Here is a 22,162-nt window from a genome sequence, read left to right as displayed (position 1 = left end):
GAAGGTCTGAGCGCCTGCTCTGGCTGCAATGCCACTGAGGATGTTCTCCGCAGCTGAGAATGAAACATCTGGAAGAAAAACTTTCTCCAGTAGAACACGGCACTTGAGCCCGAAAGATTCTACAAACCCTAATGATGATGCTAGCCGTGAAAACCTGAAATTTTTGATATCACTACATTATTCTACAGCAAATTACACATTTTAATCACTTGCTGTGTAAAGAAGTATCTCCTTTTGTCCATCCTGAATCTGCTGTCCATCAGCTTCATTGGATGCCCTTGAGTTCTAGTATTTTGGGAGAGGGAGAAAAATTTCTCTTTGTCAGTTCTCTCCACTCCATGAACAATTTTACATGCGCCCCCCCCCCCCCAGTCATCTCTTCTCTAAATGGAAGAGTCCCAGACTCATATGGAAGGTGCTCTAACCCACTAATCATGTTGGTTGCTCTCTTCTGTCCTTTTTCCAACTCTACAATGTCCTTTTTGAAATACAGTTACGGCAAAGAGTATTCCAAATGAAGTTGCACCATACAAGGGCATTATAATAGCGGCCATTTTATTTTCAATCCCTTTCTAATAATCCCCAATACTGAGCTTGCCTTTTTCACTGCAGCAGCATATTGGGTTGACACTTTCATTGAGCTATCTACTATGGCTTCAAGATCCTTTCCCCTCTTAGTCTCAGCAAGTGAGGTAGCTTGACAAAAGCTCCTTTTAAAATTTTCTCACCAATGGCGACGGACTGGAAAGTACCAAGGGTCTGGCAGGAGTTTCCATGTTCTCAGCAAGAGCCTGCGCTCGTGTGTTCAAGCACAAATGGCTTCTTTCCTAAAATAACCTGGTGGGGGTGGGCCTCAGCCTCTTTGCTACTGGTCAGGGGTGACTGGGCGTGTTGTTAGAGGGGTCACATGGGCCGACTCAGGCCTTCTCAGTGGTGGCCCCCATTTTATGGGGTGGGGTGCCACGGGCGGAAGTTCAATGACGCTGCAGTGGGTGGCACTGAAGAAGGGGGCAGGGGAGGGGGCTACACATGTGATTTCCAGCCTGCTCAATTAATATGCGGGGTTGCTACGTCACAGTGGGGTGGACGTAGACGCTGATTGGCCTGGCTATGCCACGTGGTGTGAGTTAGTAAGGTCATTTCCTGGAGGAGGTGCTTAATTAATTAAATATGCGGGGTAGCGACGACATGGTGGGGCATAGATGGTGATTGGCGGGGCTAGGTCACGTGGGAGTGGGGCTAGACAAGCCACCTCCTGGTGGGAGGTGCTTAATTAAATATGCGGGGTACCTACATCATGGTGGCTCCCCCCAAATAGGTCACTTCCGTCTCTCATTTGACGCAGTTTCCGGTCACGTGACTCTGGGATCATGACCTGGGTGAATCATTGGGGCCATGACCCTGGTGATGCAGTTTCCGGTGATGTCACTGGCCACGCCCCTTCATTAATTATGCGTGGGGCTTACAGTTTCCAGTGACGTCACCAGAAGTGATGTCATCGGCCATGCCCCCTTCATTAATAATGTGGGGGGGTCTATTTACTACTTGGGGGCAGGGGATCCCCGGTTTGGAGGCCCTCCCCCCACTTCAGGGTCATCAGAAAGTCGGGGGGAATGCAATGGGTATTCCATTATTCCCTATGGAGACCAATCCCCACAGGGTATAATGGAGAATTTTTCTGTGGTTATTTGGGGCTCTGGGAGGGCTGTGTTTTGAGGTAGACGCACCACAGTTTCAGCATAGCATCCAATGCCTCTCCTCAAAACACCCTCCAAGTTTCAAAAGGATTGGACCAGGGGGTCCAATTCTGTGAGCCTCAAAAGAAGGTGCCCCTATCCACTATTTCCAATGGAGGGAAGGCAATTAATTTAATTTAATTGGGGTCGTGGTAGATAACTCATTGAAAATGTCAAGACAATGTGTGACTGCAATAAGAAAGGCCAATGCTATGGTGGAGATTATTAGGAAGGGAATTGAAAACAAATCAGCCAGTATCATAAATCGATGGTGCAGCCTCATTTGGAGTAGCACTGTGTGCCATTCTGGTCACCACAGCTCAAAAAAGATATTATAGTATTGGGGAAAGTGCAGAAAGGGCAACTAGAATAATTAAAGAGCTGGGACACTTTCCCTTTGAAGAAAGGTTAAAACTCTTGGGCCTCTTTAGCTTGGAGAAATGTCGACTAAGGAGTGACAATGATAAAAGTTTACAAGATTGTGCATGGGATAAAAAAAGGTAGAGAAAGAAGCATTTTTCTCCCTTTCTCACAATACAAGAACTCGTGGACACTTAATGAAATTGCTGAGCAGTCGGGTTAGAACGGATAAGAGGAAGTACTTTGGGTGATTAACACATGGAATTCATTGCCACAGGGGGTGGTGGCGGCTACAAGCATAGACACTTCAAGAGGGGATTGGATCAACATATGGAGCAGAGGTCCATCAGTGGCTATTAGCCACAGCGTATTGTTGGAACTCTCTGTCTGGGGCAGTGATGCTCTGTATTCTTGGTGCTGGGGGGGGGGGCAGAGGGAGGGCTTCTAGTGTCCTGGCCCCACTGATGGACCTCCTGACAGCACCAGGGTTTTTTGGCCACTGTGTGACACGAAGTGTTGGACTGGATGGGCCACTGGCCTGATCCAACATGGCTTCTCTTATGTTCTTATATTCACTCAACCTCAAGCAACCTTACCCTCTTCACCTCTTGCACCAATTCCAAGGAGAAGGAAGGAATGGAGAAAACGCGAGTCTATATGTGCAGACCACAAAGGCCTTCCTTTGCCACTTTAAAACCTGGCAACTATAAGAATTACCATTTCTGACTGCTTTGTTTTCTGTACAACACCCCAGTGATGGCGAGATAAAGGTCCAGATAATGTCTTGAAAGGCATCCCTATGAGGGAAAATCATGGAGCTTAACCTCACTGTGGGTAGATTCCAGATCAGTGAGAGGAAAGGCACCGTTTTTGAGGAAGTAGTGGTCCTGTAAATAAACTGTGTTTAAAATGGCATTTTAAAGAACCCTAACTTAGATACTTTAGGCCAATGGCCACAAGATGGTGCTAATAACACATGGTTTTTATAGTGTTCAAGGCTATCAGAGATATCCCTAACCAGATTGGTGAACAAAAGCAGTAATTGACAGGATGGCAGAAAGCTGGGCACAAGATCATAGACTTATCTGGCTAAAACAATAAGACCCAGTGGTGATATTTTTAAAAAATACATCTTATAACCAGGAAGAAACTTGGAAGCCACAAAATTATTTTCCTCACTGTCAGTTGTGTTTCGGCTTTTGTACCTGTTTTCAATCATTGTAATGTAAGCTTACATTGTCTTCTTCTCTAAGTGATCACTGGTACAGAGGATGGGTGAACAACAGTTGTCTTGTTGAGTAGCATTTGAGTGTACGATGTGTAAAGGAAGGCAAAAAGGGTAGCAAATCATACTCATTCAGAAAAGGTGCACTGAGGACCAGGATTAATTTAAGCTGATTTACTGTTAAGATTGTCCAGATACTGAAATCAAACTTAACAGAATTGTGAACATGGAAAAGCTGTACACATTTCTGAGTACCTGGGGCAAATGTCCGCACATCTGCTGGATTCTGTCTTTGATGCCAACTGAATCTTTTTGCTGGTGTGGCCTTCTGTTCCTCCTTTACAAACTCAACTTTTGTAAAAAGAAAGTTATGTTTTTAAGACACCAAAAGACTTGTCCTTTCTCCTTCAAAGGAAAGTGACCCTGAACTTTCTGGTATTCAGGTAAACAAAAGAGAATATTTATTAGGAAGAATGCTGCAGAGGAAAGGAGACGATAAATGGGCATAACCATTTTTACTATCTGGCTTGGTGCAGACAAGTTGTAACACTAGTGTATAATAGTATAAAGGAGACAGCAGTTGAAACAGGAAGCAAACCAGGAAGCAAATAATACAAAAGCAAACAGAAAACCCTCCGAAAATTTTGCTCAGGGTGTTTTGTTCACTGCCATCCATAAACCCCACAACATTTTGAATTCTTATTTCTCACCTTTCAAGTCTATTGGCTTTAAAAGATTTATTTATTAGATTTTAATCTCATGCTTTAAATTGAACATGGTCCCTTCTACCTATCTGGTTCTCCCAACAACCGTGTGAAAATCAAACAGAGACAGAGGCACAGGGCTACAGCTTTATGACCCAGTGGTGATTTCGATCCCCACAGTCATAGTCCCACGTCCTAACTGCTATACCACAGCGGCTACTAAAATTATATTTGAACAGTATTTTCTGATTGTTACCCTACAAAGTCTGTGCCTATCCTTTCTTGGACAGACTCAACAGATTCATCCTGGATTATTCAGCCATTTGTTAATTTGGTTTAGTTTATTTGTTTCTCTTTGAGTTTTCATAAGTTTCATTACATTTCCAATCACATTTCCAATTAGCAGGAATCAGCTTCAAGCTGGAAATATGTTCAGCCTACTAAGCAATAATCATTTATCTAAGAACTTGTTTCTAGGAAAGGAACTAAATTTAAAAACACTGATTTTCATGATTTATTCTGCTGCGCTGGAATTATTAAAAAAATGATGAACATTATTGTATGCCATTCTAAATGCTGATGATATTCAAGTTACATTAATATAAATTTAAAAGTTGTGCCCCTTGGGCATTTATATAGTACAGACTCTCACACTGCAAATCTATTTTCACATCTTTTCTTATTAACTGATTTTTTGGCTCCGTGTCTCCGCAGCTCCACCATCTAATTTTATCCCTTTCTGCTTTTCCTTGCGTATCTATTTATTTAGACTGATGAAATTGTTGTCTTTTGTCTTATTTTACATTGCTTTTTAGGCGCTGAGGGAAAAAAGCACACAAGGAGTACTTTACAGTCATAATTTATTTATTTTGGACATTTGTATACCAGATGTTTCTTCTGACAGAGTCAACACTGAAAGGTACGAATGATTTTCATTGCATTTGCTGCCTGCAACTTCATGTGGTGGAGAGAGGCCTTTTGGAAAGCGAAGCAGCTTTCTCCATGATCAGGAATATGTCCCCCAAAAGTGCAACTTTAGCCATGAATTTTAAATAAAAATTCCTTGCTTCAGTGCTGGCGGAAATGAAAATGAAGCCTAATGCACTACATGAAAGAATTTTGTGTCTGTGACCTACAAAGGAAATCATTATTTCGAAGCACGTCGACAGTGAAAATCACAAGTAAAAAGTGCAGAGCTGTCTTAATACCCCAAAGATCAGTGAATTCTTTATCAAACAAAATTCAAAAAACAGAAGACTGAGTTATAAGTAACTGAAGAAGAGTCATTCCCTGCAGTAAACAGATAGGTCTATGGACTGCATTTCAAAATTACGTAAATCAAGCGATATATTCTGATTCAGACACAGCAAAAAGTTTCCTGTGCAAGAACAAAAGCTGAAGCCATTGCAATAGAGTGCTTGCTCCTCACCTTTTTGCTATGGTAATCCAGGATTTAATGAAATATTCTGCTTAGGTGTTTCCACGGATGGCAGCAACCATGGGTCACAAAAACCACTCCCTGTGTGGTATCATATTTTCCTGAAGTTCATGATATTAAATAAAAATTGATATAGCTGAACAGCATGCCGAATGAAAAATGGAAACAATCATGGGCAGTGTTACACAAGCATATGGCTTCCTTACTAAGTGTGTTGCTTTTTATGGGGACAACACAAACACTAATTTTGGAGGAATCAGTCACCCTCAAAGCAAAAATGTTTTCCATGCCTTGAAGCATGAATTAAAGAGAGAATTCATTGGCGTTAGTCGTCCAGCACACGTCCTTTACTGTCTACACGTGGGGGCGTCGAACTCGTTTGTTATGAGGGCTGGATTTGACATAAATGAAATATTGCTGGGCCGGGCCATGTGTGTCATAAAATTTAATGCCAGGTAGCAGACATATAAACTTTATAAAGGGCACAAACACAATTAATTTTTTTTAACTTAAAATAAAATATGCTTAAAACTTTAGCACTCTTGCAATATTTTGTTTTAAAGTCTCTACAGTATGTAGTACTCCTGCTAGGAATTATTGCATCAAAAATGTCTGTGTTCAGACGATGTCTGTGCTGTACCAGTCTTGAATATGCTGTTCAGGTGTTGTTCAGGTGTGCGCATCTGTAAGCTGCAAACCTACTTTTGATTTATTGACATTCATTACAGAGATCTCATGGTCAATGTTTTGAGCCTAAGACCCAGAGGAAAACAAGAAGTAGCTGGGCATTGTGAGCTTCTGTACAAAAGCTGCTTCATGTGCTAGTTAAGAATATGTGAAGACACCATGGCACAGGCTGAGGGCTATGTGCTTGACTACAAAACTATAGTCTTCCTCAGAAAAATAACTACAACTCCTATGTGGCAGTGCAAGAACACAAAGACAGCCATGTACAGTGCCCAGTACAAGCCTGCTTACTATCTGGGAAGTCTAAGTTCAAGATCACCAATCAAAGGAAAACGTGAAAGAAAAATCAAGGGAAATTTGCTGAGTAAACCTGGACTGCATGCACACTCTCAGCCTAATCCTGGCTTGTTATTGCTCTTCTAAATAGTTCACATGCTTTCCAATTGAGAAAGACTGGAGGGCAGGAATACAGTGAAAAAGAGAAGAACCCAGTTGTACCCATAACAAGCCCAACAAAACTCACTCTGTGTGTTTGTGTAGCAAGACAAAAAGCTCATACCTTCAAAGTGCTTTCTTTGTATCTCTCCCGATGGTGGGGACTGGGCAAAGGAAGCTGGAGTTCTTTCCTTCCTTCCCCTGGGGACAAGGAGAGGGAGGAACCTCAACCACTAAAAGGAAGAGAGCGAGCCAGGAGCTCTTCAGGGTGATTGATTGAGCCTGGCAAACTTAATCAACACAGCAGAGTAATAGAGCCAAACTCCTTCATTGGCTGATGCTCCTTCTCCCCCCTCCTCCCTCTGGGAAAAGGGAGGGGAAAGAGGGAAAGAACAGGGAGAGGCTGCTTTGCTGGCTGGCTTATCCAGGGAGAAACACAAAATGGCGACCGGACAAAGCAGGCAAGGGAGAATGAAGCAGCCGTTGCCGGAGGGCCTGATTGGAACCCTCTGGGGGCTGGATCTGGCCCACAGGCCGTATGTTTGACACCCCTGGTCTACAGCATGAGCAGACACATTTTCTGTAGACTATCTAGTACTGCTCTAATGGCTATCACCTTAAGCAGAACCAAAAATTATTTTAAAAACCTTACTCAGTATTTTTTTTCTCTTATATTTGATTATTGCACCATTGTCTGTAGACACAGAATGCATCATAATGAAGATTTACAATTATTTATTCCTATATACAGTAAGAACAGAAAATCTCAAGAGTTACTGTGAATCACTGATATAAACTACAGACAATTACTGTCACACAGAACAAAATGGCTATCACTCTTACCTATTGTAGAACAGTTACTGCAGATATTCCTTGGTGTGAAATCTTTTTTTTTCTGTCTCAATCAAATCCACTATCCACATTGAAAAAATGCTTTGAAAATTACTTAGCAGAAATATATCTGTGGCACTTACATTCCTTAACGACAATCTTCCATACAAAAATCCAGGAAATAGAAAGCGGGTGGGGGTGGGGGGGCGGAATTGGTTTAGGAGATTTTCACTGTACTGCAGTCAGTTTTTTGAATGTTGCAACACAGAATAAAAGCAACCTTATGTTCACTGAAAACAAGAGATCCTAAGTGAAGAAAAGAACAATGCACTGGAGAAGGAAGCTGTTTATAAGAAGTTTCTTCCTTGCAAAAAGTGTATTTTGAATATCTGCAGAAATGGATAGTCAGTTTTAGGAAGCTTGACAGTTTTCATCGGATGACTTTAACTGATACCCTTTCATTTGATTATATTTGTAGAGCTTTTTTTTTTAGCAGGAACTCCTTTGCATATTAGGCTACACACCTGATGTAGCCAATCCTCCTGGAACTTACAATAGGGTCTCTACTAAAAGCCCTATAAACTCTTGGAGGATTGGCTACATCAGGGGTGTGTGGCATAATATGCAACAGAGTTCCTGCTACAAAAAAAGCCGATTCAGTATACCATAAAATACTTGAGAGACTGTGAAAGCGGATGATGTAAAATATTTTGACCAGTTCTGTAACCTCAAGACTTTTGTTGAAAGTCATCAAATAGATGAAGACTTTGAAAGTGTGCCAGTTCTGCAGCACAGACTGCCATTCTGAGTTGCTCAAGATAGCACAATTTTTCTTCTGCACTCCAAAACATAATGCAAAGTTGTTGGTGAACTGTGTCCTCTTTTTTTGCTTGCAAAATCTGGTCACCCTAGACAGAACGCATGCAGCCAACTACATAAAGGCTAAAATGCCCAGACAGGGGGTTACAAGGTGCTGAAGTTTAAATGCATTTGGAGAGGGGAGGGAGGAGCTCAGAAAATACCACATTGAGAAGAAGGTCAGCTGGAATTTTTGCACACATTTGTTGTTAGTTTAACAAGCATTGTCAAGGGTTACCCTACTTTATAAAATTCAGCAGTTACTTCTTGTACATATCCCACTGATTGAATTTTATATAGCTTACATAAAATGACAATCTCAGCTCCTATTTTAAACTGTACCATTACTATGGGACACTGAAGACTAATATTCAGTAATCATTGATGAAAGAACAGCAAGAGTCAAATATCAAATTTCGTAAGACCAGTGAAACTGTGTAAGATATATTTGGCAGTTTACACGTGGATAAGAAACAAAGGTTTTGATACAAATGCAGTTCTGGTTTTTAAGTGAGTGCTGCTATGTCTCCACACTTCCCCTACTGCAACTACAAGCATGCTACTGAAAATGGTCTCCAAGGAGTAAGGGGAACCTGCGTTGTAGTTTTTGCATTGGAATAGAGTGCCGCAGACAGTGGTGGGGAATGCCTCCCGCAAATGAACGCGAGCTTCTCTCATGTGTTCAGGGTGGTGGTGGTCTTTGGATCAGAGCTACGTTTGCCAGCTCTGGGTTGGGAAATTCCTGGAGATTCTGAGAATGGGGCATAACACCATATAGCCCACTCTACAAAGCAGCCATTTTCTCTAGGAAAACTGATCTCTGTTGTCTCGAGCTCAGGTGTAATCTTCAGATCCCAAATGGAGTTTGCCAATCCTAATAAAAGCAAGATTTTCTTAGCCTAAACATCAAAAGAAAGACAAATGCATGCTATAAAAGTAAACAAAAGCATGAGAACCCACAGGTAAGAGGCCAACTTTTAATTCTGTATTCACAAGGGAATACAAAAAGTTGTTTTTACAAAGATAGCTTATTTTTCATTTAAAACATTTTTATGCTGCCTTTCCAACCAAATAGGGCCCTCAAAGATCTTAGTTGTCACTAAGAAATAATGGTTATTGTGCAAAATTGCTAACTGGCATCACCTTGTAGCCAAGCTCCAAATATAAAATCAATCTGCAGAACAAACTAGAATGCCACTGCTAGTGCCACATCATGTATTCAAGAAACTTCAGATAGCTGTATTAGCATACAAAATAATGTGAGTGTGAGATGTTGGCCATTTATCAAGTTATTAATTTTTTTAAATTGATTTTATTTCCTTCACTTATATCTAGCCTTTCTCCCCAATTGGGACACAATGACTGGTTTCCTCTCCTCCATTTTATCCTCACAACAACCCTTTAAAGTGGGTTAGACTGAGAGCACGTAACTGGCTCTCCCAGCCAGAGCATGTAACTGGTCTCCCAGCAAGATTTAACGGCAGAGTGGGGATTCGAACTGAGCTCTCCCAGATCCTAGTCCAGTACTTTTCTCCCTTTCTCACAATACAAGAACTCGTGGGCATTCGATGAAATTGCTGAGCAGACAGGTTAAAACGGATAAAAGGAAGTACTTCTTCACCCAAAGGGTGATTAACATGTGGAATTCACTGCCACAGGAGGTGGTGGCGGCCACAAGTATAGCCACCTTCAAGAAGGGTTTAGATAAAAATATGGAGCACAGGTCCATCAGTGGCTATTAGCCACAGTGTATGTGTGTATATAAAATTTTTTGCCACTGTGTGACACAGAGTGTTGGACTTGATGGGCCGTTGGCCTGATCCAACATGGCTTCTCTTATGTTCTTATGTTCTTACTCTAACCACCACAGCATGTTGGCTCTCTAATATGCCACTATAAATAACATTCTGACCTTTGCAGACTATTTTAGCTTTTGATTGCATATGATGTCTCATAACAACACAGACCTCATTTTGGGCAGGAGCTCATAGGAACAGAGCTCTGAAACCAGTTTGGTGTAGTGGTTAAGTGTGCGGACTCTTTATCTGGGAGAACCGGGTTTGATTCCCCACTCCTCCACTTGCACCTGCTAGCATGGCCTTGGGTCAGCCATAGCTCTGGCAGAGGTTGTCCTTGAAAGGGCAGCTGCTGGGAGAGCCCTCTCCAGCCCCACCCACCTCACAGGGTGTCTGTTGTGGGAGAGGAAGGGAAAGGAGATTGTGAGCCGCTCTGAGACTCTTCGGAGTGGAGGGCGGGATATAAATCCAATCTCTTCATCTACCTCACAGGGTGTCTGTTGTGGGGGAGGAAGGGAAAGGAGATTGTGAGCCGCTCTGAGACTCTTCGGAGTGGAGGGCGGGATATAAATCCAATATCTTCTTCTTCTTCTTCTGAAACCTCTGAATTTTATTGTGCTCTTTCTTACTTACTTCCCCTCAAAAGCAAAAACAAAACAAAAATACTTGCTTTTGGGCTCCCATAGTTCAAATCCCCCGTGTGAATTTTGCTGAACTCTAAGGTTTGACAACCTTTCTAATACTTTTCACAACAAATGGGAAAATAACCAAAACATATAAAACAGACGGATGGAAATCATCATGCCCCTGCGGCCACATAGGAGAAAGCAATTTAAAAAGCAAGGTGGGAGCAAGGTTTTATTATGACAATTCTAATTCAAGAAGCATTTTAAGGCAGATGCTGAGCTGATATAATTTAGTACACCTTCCGGTGTTGTCAGGGATGTACGGCATATGCAAATAAGTTATGCAAATGAGTTGTGCTAATGAGCTCTGGCACCTCTTTTTCTACGAAACGACCCTGATAACAATCACAGTATCCATTACTTCCAAAAATTCAAGAGTCCTGGTATATCACCAGAAGAACATTGAGAGCCAGTTTGGTGTAGTGGTTAAGTGTACTGATTCTAATCTGGGAGAACCCGGTTTGATTCCCCAGTCCTTCAGACGCAGCAGCTGAGTAACCTTGGGTCAGTCACATTTCTTAAAATAGCTGCTCTCAAGAGCAGTTTTCAAAAGAGCTCTCTCAGCCCTGCTTACCTCACAGGGTGTCTGTTGTGAGGAGAGGAAGGGAAAGGGGACTGTATGCTGCCCTCAGTCTCTGAGTGAAGGGTGGGATATAATTCCAATCTCTTCTTCTTCTTCTTCTTCTTCTGCAGATCAAAATCTATTGGTGGTCCAGGGCTTTTTTTGTAGCAGGAACTCTTTTCCATATTGGACCACACACCCCTGATGTAGCCAATCCTCCAAGAGTTTACAGGGTGCTTACTGCAGGGCCTTCTGTAAGCTCTTGGAGGATTGGCTACATCAGGGGTGTGCGGCCCAATATGCAAAGGAGTTCCTGCTACAAAAAAAGCCCTGGGTGGTCCCGAGCACAAGAGATATCCAGCCAGGTCCGTAGCCATGGGGGGCCCAGGGGGGCACGGCCCCCATCCAACCCCTCTTGGACCTTTATGGCCCCTCCTTTCTCTGGCCCCCGCTCTCCCCATCACCAGCCCAGTTTCTCCTGCAGGGTGGCCACTGAGCCCAGCCGCAGCACCGCCACCGCCTCCCCTGGGAACTCGGCCCGCCACAGCTGCTCAGACGCTGTCGCAGCCTCTTCGTTGTCCTCGTCACCCATGGCCGCTCGCCTCATCCGCCGCCCAAGCTTCCATGCTGCTGCTCCGCGCCCCTGTGCGCCTTTCGCTCGCCGTGCTCTGCCAGGGCTGGCCCCATCCCCAGAGCAGCAGGGACCCGCCCGCTCACCTCCACAGTGGGGGGCTGCATGCCCACAGGATGCTCCGGACAGTGTAGTCGACAGGGGAGAAGTATGCCTCTGGCCACATGGCCAACTTGAAGCCCCGGGTAGGTGGTGGAGGTATTGCGTGGCTCTTGAAGCCCCCACCACCTTATTGGCTGGCTTGGCGAAGGCATTTGTCTCTGTAAATCACTTCTCCAAGCCAAGGAATGCATTTAAATTTGCTTTATTTCCACCTCTCTCTCCACATCTATTTGCTTCCGGGTTGGTGGGTGAGAGCAAGTGGGGAGGTGCCACCACTGGTGAGAGCAAGGGGGAGGTGCCTTGCGGAGGCCACCAGAGCAGAGGAGAAAGCGTAGGCCGCCAGAGGGGGCCCGCCACCCAACATTTTTTCCATGGGTCCCCCCAACTGGAATTTTCTGGCTACGGGCCTATATCCAGCAGTCCTCAACCAGAGTCAGAGCTGTCTCTGCCCTGGCTCCAACCTGGTGAAACTCTCCACCTAATGACATCTGTGCCATGCTCTGTTACAGTTCCGCAGGGCTAGAAGGCAGAGATGTTCTGCGGAATGTTCGGTTGAGAACAGTGATTGTTCCATCCTGGCACTCCCATCCACTCCCCTCTCCTGTAAGATAGCAGCATCAGATGGCTTTTTTGCACACTCTCCAGCCACATTCCTTTGTTACAGGTTTTTAACCCGTTTTTAATTGATGAACATACGAAGCTGCCTTCTACTGAATAAGACCCTTTGTTAGGGAAACTGCTCTCAAAATGAGATTGGGGAATTAGATTGAGAGACAGCTGGCCCAATAGGAATCTTTGTTATCTGTGTATACCAGGCTCAACCGATCAGAGAGTCAATGCTCAATAAAGGACTCTAATTTAGTAAAACCAATTGTAATTTATTCAGAATAATAGTTCTTTCATACCAGGTAAAAATACAAAACACTCACACATTCACACAGGTCTAAGGAAATATAGAGAGATTGATAGGGGTAACATATATGGGTGGACAAACAGGGTCATATTTACCATCGTCATCTTCAGGGAAGGTTTCCAATGGCGACTTAAGAGGACAGGGGAAATGGACCCAAAACTGTGGCCAGAATTGGGGATGGATCTAGACAGCGGAAGGTGGGTTGCTGAATAGAAGCACACACGAGTGGAGTTGGGTCAGAGGTTAAATAGGCTCCCTCAGACCCTAAGGGGCTGGGAGGTCTTGGGGAGGAGCAGGGGGAGGCTCTGTGATGACCAAGGAGGCTGGACATCCCTTGCTGACACCTAATTGGATGCCAGTTTTGACCAATGAACTTCACCTTAGTCTGGTGAAGCTGGAAATTTCCAAGCTGCAATGCTGCCTGGGGCGGCTCCAAGGTATTAGACTGGGGTGAGAATGGGAATGGCTGGATACTTAAGATTAAATGGGATTAGCTGGGAAGGTGACAATAGGGAGTCAAATGCTGGCCTAGGTACCACCCGGGTAAGACAAAAGACTTGATGAAGACAGGAGATGTCCTTCCTCTTATCTCATCTTCTGCTGGGCAAGATTTATTGTTCTGGTATTGCTGAGCAATTAGGATCAACAGTGGAGCTATTAATCCATTCATGGGGTAAATAGGTTGCTTGCAGGCTCAGGGTGTGTACGTGTGACTTTCTCACTAAGAAGGAATGAGTCCAGCCTGGCAGGGTAAGCTTGGATCAGGAAAGCAAGATGGATTCTGCTGTTGTTAAGCCTTTGGTTCATGGAGATAGGCTGGAAACATGGTGGCCTGGCTTCTTCCACTGCAGTGGCCAAGACTGGGCACACAAGGAGCAGCTGGAGCATGTCTGTAGTTCTGGCTAACACTCTTCAGAGATGTAGAATGCAAAGCTGCCATATAAGCCTTAGAAACTGTAAGCAAAGTCCACTTCTTAGAGCAGATGTGTGAGAGTCAAAGCTCCAGGCACCCTGGCAACCACACTGGCGATCACGATGTCCACATGTATGAAAAGTAGGGGGGTTTTCCTCACACCTTGGTCCATCAAAGTCAGTATTGTCTACTGAGACTGGCAGCGGCTCTCCAGGGTCTCAAGCTGAGGTTTTTCATGCCTACTTGCCTGGACCCTTCTTAGTTGGAGATGCCGGGGATTGAACCTGGGACCTTCTGCTTACCAAGCAGATGCTCTACAACTGAGCCACCGTCCCTCCCATGTTTTGTGATGTTTTATGATCATGTACGTCACTCTGAGCCTGGTTTGCTAAAGGAGGGTGGTAAAAAAATCCAAATAAAATTAAAAATATTCACATAATTTATATATATATATATTTATACCCAACTTTTATTGTATTGTCAAGATGGCATACAACTATTAAAACACAACAAAACAATACCCACTCTCAGGACACAAAGGAAAACAACCATTTAAACAGCAATTCCTTGCCACCTTACATATTTGTGCAAATAAAGACTTCACCTGACTGTACGAAAAGCTGGCCAGATGAGCTTAAAAACTATTAATGCCATACAGAGGGCACCACTAAAAAACTACGGCAATGTAAGTAGCTTCAAATGAGGGATTTCTTAGTACAGGCTAGGCCTCCTCATAGAACCTTAAATCATATAGGGATATAATTGAGTTGTGGCTCACTACCTTGCATGAAGAAAGTTCCATGTTCAATCTCCAGTACATTCATTTAAAGGATTAGGGAGCAGAGACCTCAGATGCAAAATATCTACTCTACCTGAGATGCTGGAGAACTGCTGCCAGTCAGAGCACAGTACTGACCTTTATACACCAATTGTCTGACTCAGGGCAAGGCAGATTGATGTGTCCACATATATACAAGGAGGCATTCCTTCAGAAACCTTAGCCCCAGGCCATTCAGTTGTTCAGGTTAAATACAGTTGGCCCACAATAACTACAAATGGGGGGAGGGGAGGAGGCAAGCAAACCGGTTCTGTATAGAACAGATACGGATCCTCAGGGCATAGCTGTTTCATATATATTATGAAAGCACAAGCCTTACCAAAGGCCAGGAGGGATGTGGCTTTCTGAAGAGACTCTGGGAGCCTTCGGACAGTAGGAGCCATGACAAAAAAAAAGCACTTAAATGCATAATGACTGAGGGTCCAACTAGAGGTTTGCTTTTTACAAGCAGTTGCGTCTGGTTGCTCTGCAGCCACACAACATCTCTGAGGACTGGGTATTAAAAACAACACAAAGCCCATTTGGGCTGAAACTGACACGGGGAGGGGGGGGGGGGTAGAGTTCAAACAGTGCAGGGCAGGGAGTTTTGCCGTTGTTGCTCCACATTTGGTATTCTGCATGCAGAAAAGCAAAAACTGAAATCTTGTCCCTGTCAGTGGTTCATGTGCAGAGTGCAAAAACAGGCAACAGCCGCCAGGTCGACGCGAGGAAAGAATTTGAGCCTCACACCAGCACCTAGTGTAAAATAGTGTATTTACAAATATATACAAACAACCTGGTGCGGTGAATAACATATACTATACTGAGAGACAAAGTGCTTCGCCAGGAACTCGTTCTCACAATAGAGAGATATTGTCTGGCACTCCAGTCCATAAATACAATGATCAGCCAATCACGGCAGTCCACACAAATGCTGACTCCAGCAGGTGCTTTCCCCAGATACAGTCCAGCTTCAACCGGCCTTCTTCCAAGGTTGCTCTGACCTGAGCTGTCAGAAGCTGTCACTGTAGATCCACCTGCTTCACCATGCTGCATCCATGCTGTGGACTGAGGACTCATACACTAAAAGTCCCCAGCATTGTTTCAGATCAGAAAACATAATGGGGGGGAAGAGAGAGAATTTCCTCCTACTATAGTGGCATTTCAAGCTCAAACGACTGCGTGCTTGGAGGGAACTCAAGCCGGGTTCAAGTAACCAATATCCAACTGTTTTTTTTTTTAAAGCAAATTTCTAATTTGGCCTGAGGACTGCACAGACTTATGTAGGAAGGCGACAGTCCTACACAATAATATTTTTTTCTGCAAGTAAGGCCTGTAGAATAAAAATGGGTTTACTTCCATGGAGACCTGCTCAAGACTGCTTCAGGTATCAAGCTATTAGAACTAAGTCTGCAAATATATCAACATCCAGTGTTATTGGTTGGCATAAGATGGAGACTGACTAGTCCTAGTCTTTGCTGACTTAAGATCACTTATCCTTCTAGTAAACCATCCTATTTTCTTTACAGTCAAGAGCAGTCCTTTTTTATATGAAGTCAAGTTTTTTTTTTAATTAAAAAAAAATCCAAATAGATACCGAGAAAGAAAAGAGACAAAGAGAGCATTCACACTACACTAAAGAATGCGTTTTGCAACTGGATTTTTACCGTGTAAAAATACGAGGCTTGCCAATCCCCAGGTCCCAGCGGGGGTTCTTCCGCTTTCTCAGGCTACTTCCCGCCCCCAGTCAGCTGGCCGGTGGGGGGAAACCCCGCCCCCAGAGGACCATGTGCCTTTCTCCCTCTGGGGGCTTCAGTCTCTGATTGAAAGGCTTCCTCTTGGGATGGGGTGTCTGTGTTACTTTGAAGAAGCTGGCAGCAACTCATGAGTAGAGAGGCCAATCCCTCGCTTCAGTTGCCAGAAACGTCTGCTGAGCACTTCATTATTCCCTATGTGGAGATTGATTGAACATATGAACATATGAAGCTGCCTTATACTGAATCAGACCCTTGGTCCATCAAAGTCAGTATTGTCTTCTCAGACTGGCAGCCGCTCTCCAGGGTCTCAAGCTGAGGTTTTTCACACCATTTTGCCTGGACCCTTTTTTGGATATGCCGGGGATTGAACCTGGGACCTTCTGCTTACCAAGCAAATGCTCTACCACTGAGCCACCGTCCCTCCCCAAATTCTCATAGGGTATAATAGGGAATTGATCTGGAGGTTTTGGGGGCTCTGGGGGAGCTGTGTTTTGAGGTAGAGGCACCAAATTTTCAGTATAGTATCTAGTGCCTCTCCCCAAAGTACCCCCGAGTTTCAAAACGATTGGACCATGGGGTCCAATTCTATGAGCTCCAAAAGAAGGTGCCCCTATCCTTCATTATTTCCTATGGAAGGAAAACATTTAAAAAGGTGGGCTGTCCCTTTAAATGTGATGGTCAGAACTCCCTTGGCATTCAATTATGCTTGTCACATCCTTGTTCCTGGCTCCGCCCCCAAAGTCTCCTGGCTCCACCCCCAAAGTCCCCATATATTTCTTGAATTGGACTTGGCAACCCTAAAGAATACCAAAAATCCAGTTGCAAAACGCATTATTTAGCGTAGTGTGAACGCACCCAAAGTCGTCTAGAATTACAGTTTATTTTTACAAAGGAAAAACAGAAGCTGGTTTGTATGCTTGGTCCAGTAAGCAAGACAGCAATGCCACTGATAACCCCATACTGCTGAAGCTCATTAATGAAAACGAAAGAGGTGGAGAGAACCTTAAGCTTAGATGCAATAAGCGTTATAAAGCAAGCTGTTTGAAAACGGCATCCCCCTCGTTTGGTCTCAGCGCGCACCAATCACATCATCACGGAGCAATGGCAGCAATAGTGATGCTCAGTGACTGAAGTAGGGTTGCCAATCCCCAGGTGGGGGCAGGGGATTCCCCAGTTTGGAGACCCTTCCCCCGCTTCAGGGTTGTCACAAAGCGGGGGGAGGGGAGGGAAATGTCTGCTGGGAACTCTATTATTCCCTATGGAGATTTATTCCCATAGAAAACCATGGAGAATTGATCTGCGGGTATCTGGGGCTCTGGGGGAGGGGGCTGTTTTTTGTGGTAGAGGCACCAAATTTTCAGCACAGCATCTACTGCCTCTCCAGTTTGGTGTAGTGGTTAAGTGTGCGGACTCTTATCTGGGAGAACCGGGTTTGATTCCCCACTCCTCCACTTGCACCTGCTAGCATGGCCTTGGGTCAGCCATAGCTCTGGCAGAGGTTGTCCTTGAAAGGGCAGCTGCTGTGAGAGCCCTCTCCAGCCCCACCCACCTCACAGGGTGTCTGTTGTGCGGGAGGAAGGTAAAGGAGATTGTGAGCCGCTCTGAGACTCTTCGGAGTGGAGGGCGGGATATAAATCCAATATCTTCTTCTTCTTCCCCAAAATATCTCCCAAGTTTCAAAAAGATTGGACCAGGGGGTCCAATTCTATGAGCCCCAAAAGAAGGTGCCTCTATCCATTATTTCCTATGGAAGGAAGGTGTCGAAAAGGTGTTGCCGTCCCTTTAAATGTGATGGCCGGAACTCTCTTTGGGGTTCAATGATGCTTGTCACAGCCTTGATCTTGGCTCCACCCCTAATGTCTCCTGGCTCCACCCCCAAAGTCTCCTGGCTCCACCCCTAAAGTCCCCAGATATTTCTTAAATTGGACTTGGCAACCCTAAGTGCAGCTGCCTAGTGAAACATTGCCTACGGTGTTACACCAAAACCGGTAAACTTTAAACAGCTGCTCGCTCACCCTTAAGAGCCAATTACTTTCCATACAAGGCATTTATGCAGCTGGCTGCATGTGTTCTGTCTAGGGTGACCAGATTTTGCAAGCAAAAAAAGAGGACCGTGCGCACCAACAACTTTACGTTTGTCAAGAAAAGCATGTTGCTTTAAGCCGCTTGCTAGCAAACGGAAGTAAGGCTAAATGGCTTCACTGGCAGCTGCAGGCATGCTCGACGCTATTTGCAATGGAAAGAAGGCTGGCACCTCAGCCTTCTTTCGCGCGCTACACTTCACGACCCCTTGACGACTCTGCAACTCTTTGCAGCGTAAGAAAAAGAAAAACCCGCCCGGCACGAACCGCAAACGACATTTCCGCTACAGAGCGGACGAGCAACACACTGCAAGCAAAGCGGACTCCGCCAGCGGCGCAGACTTGCAACTGAACGTAGATTCCCCCCTAAGGGCGTGCGTGCATCGCGAGAATTACGGACGTCTCGTGCAACGTCGGGGACGAAATTTAAACTGCACTGCGAGCGAGACGTGAGTGGTCGTTGAGAGGCGTTGTTCGCTTTGTCCTTTGGCTCTTCTTTTGCCCGGGTTGCATTTCTGAAGCTGCTGTTTCTTCTTCCCTTGGGTGCGAAGGCTGCACTCTTAAGAACGTTTCCTGGGAACAAGCGCCATTAAGTGCAAGGGATTCTCTTTCAGTGATCCAGGTGGGCAGTCGGGTTGTGAGGTGTGGTGCCTTCCGTGGGCAGGTGAGCAGCAAGTGTTTGCATTTGAACATATGAAGCTGCCTTACACTGAATCAGACCTTTGGTCCATCAAAGTCAGTATTGTCTACTCAGACTGGCCGTGGCTCTCCAGGGTCTCAAGCTGAGGTTTTTCACATCTGTTTGCCTGGACCCTTTTTTAGTGGAGATGCCGGGGATTGAACCTGGGACCTTCTGCTTACCCAGAAGATGCTCTACCACTGAGCCACTGCCCCTCCTGCATATGAAGCTGCCTTATACTGAATCAGACCCTGGGTCCATCCAAGTCAGTATTGTCTTCTCAGACTGGCAGCGGCTCTCCAGGGTCTCAAGCTGAGGTTTTTCACATCTATTTGCCTGGACCCTTTTTTAGTGGAGATGCCGGGGATTGAACCTGGGACCTTCTGCTTCCCAAGCAGATGCTCTACCGCTGAGCCACTATCCCTCCCCTATTCACACATTACTTTCTGGTATATATTGCGTCAAATCATTGTTCTGTCCTTGTTGATGAAGAGGGGTGGGGGGGGGATCACTTGCTTTTGTGCTGCTGATGGTGATTTTGCTAGAAATGTTGTTCTTTAATAAAAGTGTAATTTCCCCCCTCCATTGTCTAATAAGGCAGTAGCTTTCCAGGGTCATGGGAAAGATTTTTCACATCACCTACTTCTATTTCTCCAAACTTGAGATGGTGGGGATTGAACCCAGAATCCTCTGCATGTAAAGCAGCTCCTCCAGAAGGGGTGTGCTTTCTGTTGGAACGGGTGCTGAAGCTGATGGTCCTGTAACATTCAACTTCCTTACTGCTGTTGTTGGTTTATTTGGTTATTTCATTTAGTGTTTATGCCCTGCTTTTCTTACCAGTGGGGACCTAATGCAATTTAAAACATTGTTATCTTAGCCTCCGTTTTAGCCTAACGAAACAACCTTGTGGGGTTGGTTAGGTTGAGAGTGAATGACTTGCCCAGGGTCGCCCAGTGAGCTTACTTGGCACACAGGGGATCTGAACCCAGGTCTCCTAGATCCTTCTCTAACCATAGTGGGTGAGAAAGACTGCATATCTGTCCTTGTCGATGAAGGGGGGGGGGTCACTTGCTTTTGTGCTGCTGCTGGTGATTTTGCTAGAAGGCCCCAAAAATATCATTCTTTAATAAAAGTGTAATTTTTTTCCCCCATAGGCCATAAGTGCGATTTACTATTCCGATATCCTTTTTTCAAGGTAAGATGTCTTAATCTTTCTCTTGTGATCCTCTTACTGCTTTTAATAGACTCGAATGGTGTTGTATTTTATTGAATGACTGCCATCAGACACTTGTTCTACTTCGCTCAAAACAGTAGTCACTCGTGTGATTTCGCTGCTATATAGTGTGTAAAAACAGTCTATACCTGACTTTGGAAACATCTTATACTGTCTAATGGCGTTGACTTTCCAAGGTATTGTGCGTGTTCAGCCCTGCTACGCAAGAATTGTTAATTGATGATGATGAGGCTTGTTTCTCGCACATAAAGAAAGGTCACCTCGGAACTATAGCCCTTTGCTTTTTTGAAAGCACTGCAGGATTGATGAAGGCAGGGATGACTTATAAAATGCTGATTTCTGATGAACTTGTTTGTCTTTATGCCTCAGTTTCTAGCTACTAGTCTAATCTTGCCCATCAGCTTCTCCTTTACAGGGGGATAGGGAAGTATGCAGTTGTTCTTGAGTGCTGGATTATAACTCCTGACAACAAGAATTGTCAGGAAGGGGTTGTTTTTTTGTACCTGTCCTCTTCTGAACTGGCTGGAGAAGGGAAAGCTTTCCTGCATGTGGTTTCTCATCCTCTGCCCAGAGAGGCAAGTCCCATGAATCACATAATTCCCTGTTCAGATTTATAAGAGCTTGGGGTGGTCAGACTAATTGCATTGAGATATTGGTGACAAGTAGCGCAGATTGCATAAATTAGCTGGTCTGAAAGGAAGCATTTAAATAAAAGCCTGGCACGGACAGGAGTGTCTGTGGCTCACTCCCCAAAACAGCGTATCTAGGAATAAGAAAAAGCCGGGTCCATTTGATTTGTGTTTTGAAAATGCTAGTGAAATCAAAGCTTGGTTTTATTGAGCATCCTTACCATTGCAGGCTTGGTTTTTTCTGCAGCTTTAGCCCACTTTTGTTGACTCGGAGAAGGCTCTTATAAGCACTTCCTGACATTAATTGAGGCAAATATATCTTCAAAGCTGTTTGTTTAGAGGATTTGTGAATTTGCCTTGCCACAAAAGAATCTGTCCACGCAGTAATAGGGAGCCAGAACTGATTGCTCACATTTTGCTTCAGTGTGAATGTTATGTCCAAATTGGGGGGGGGGGGGGGTTCTGATTGTTCCTATTTTGCTTAACAGGCATAGCTTCCCAGAAGTGAGGCTTGTTTCCCTGCTTTTATCAGATCAGTGTCCCCGTACCACCCTCTCAGTAGCCAGGTTCCTTCTGATTGCTTTGAGAATCAGGGAATGTAAGACTAAAGATTTGGAGTGATTTTTGATTGTACTCTGTATATTTAAACACTGGTTTTGTTTAATTTATGCAAATAAAGGGACTGACTGAGTCACTATTTAGAGAATGTGTATGCTGCTTCTCCAGAACTTGGCTTTCTTACAAGTCCACCATATGTAATGTCCACTCATGATTACATGTCCGTCTTGTAATATCTTATTTTAGCTCTTGGTTGTTTCACTTGCCGTACAAATCTAGATATTTCTTTATGCCATTGTTTAAATGGTATATCTGTTTTCAAAATCGGAATTGTCTAAAACAAGAATAACATTCTGCCTCAGAGGTCAGGACATCTCTGTGGGTTATTCCCATTGGTCCTTTAGGAAGGCAGGAAATACTTTTTTCCTCTTCCTTTTGGTGCCTTCAGAATATCCCCTCCCTTCAGTTTTGTTCCTGCCTTTGTAGGGCATAGTAGCAGATACAATGAACTTAGCCTTTAAGTAACGATT

At 44.4% G+C, this 22,162-nt stretch overlaps 1 protein-coding gene across 1 annotated transcript in view; it reads left to right on the top strand.

Annotated features, from left to right (window-relative positions):
* The first annotated feature begins 18,948 nt into the window (after window positions 1–18,948).
* Window positions 18,949–22,162, top strand: part of SPDL1 (spindle apparatus coiled-coil protein 1) — a 54,377-nt gene continuing 51,163 nt past the window's right edge. Inside the window, 1 exon segment of the mRNA XM_060240609.1 lies at window positions 18,949–19,196. The gene's annotated coding sequence lies outside the window, so the exon portion shown is untranslated.

Source organism: Heteronotia binoei, chromosome 5 (assembly GCF_032191835.1).
Source record: "Heteronotia binoei isolate CCM8104 ecotype False Entrance Well chromosome 5, APGP_CSIRO_Hbin_v1, whole genome shotgun sequence".
NCBI lineage: Eukaryota > Metazoa > Chordata > Lepidosauria > Squamata > Gekkonidae > Heteronotia > Heteronotia binoei.
This window is presented reverse-complemented; position numbering and strand designations above follow the sequence as displayed.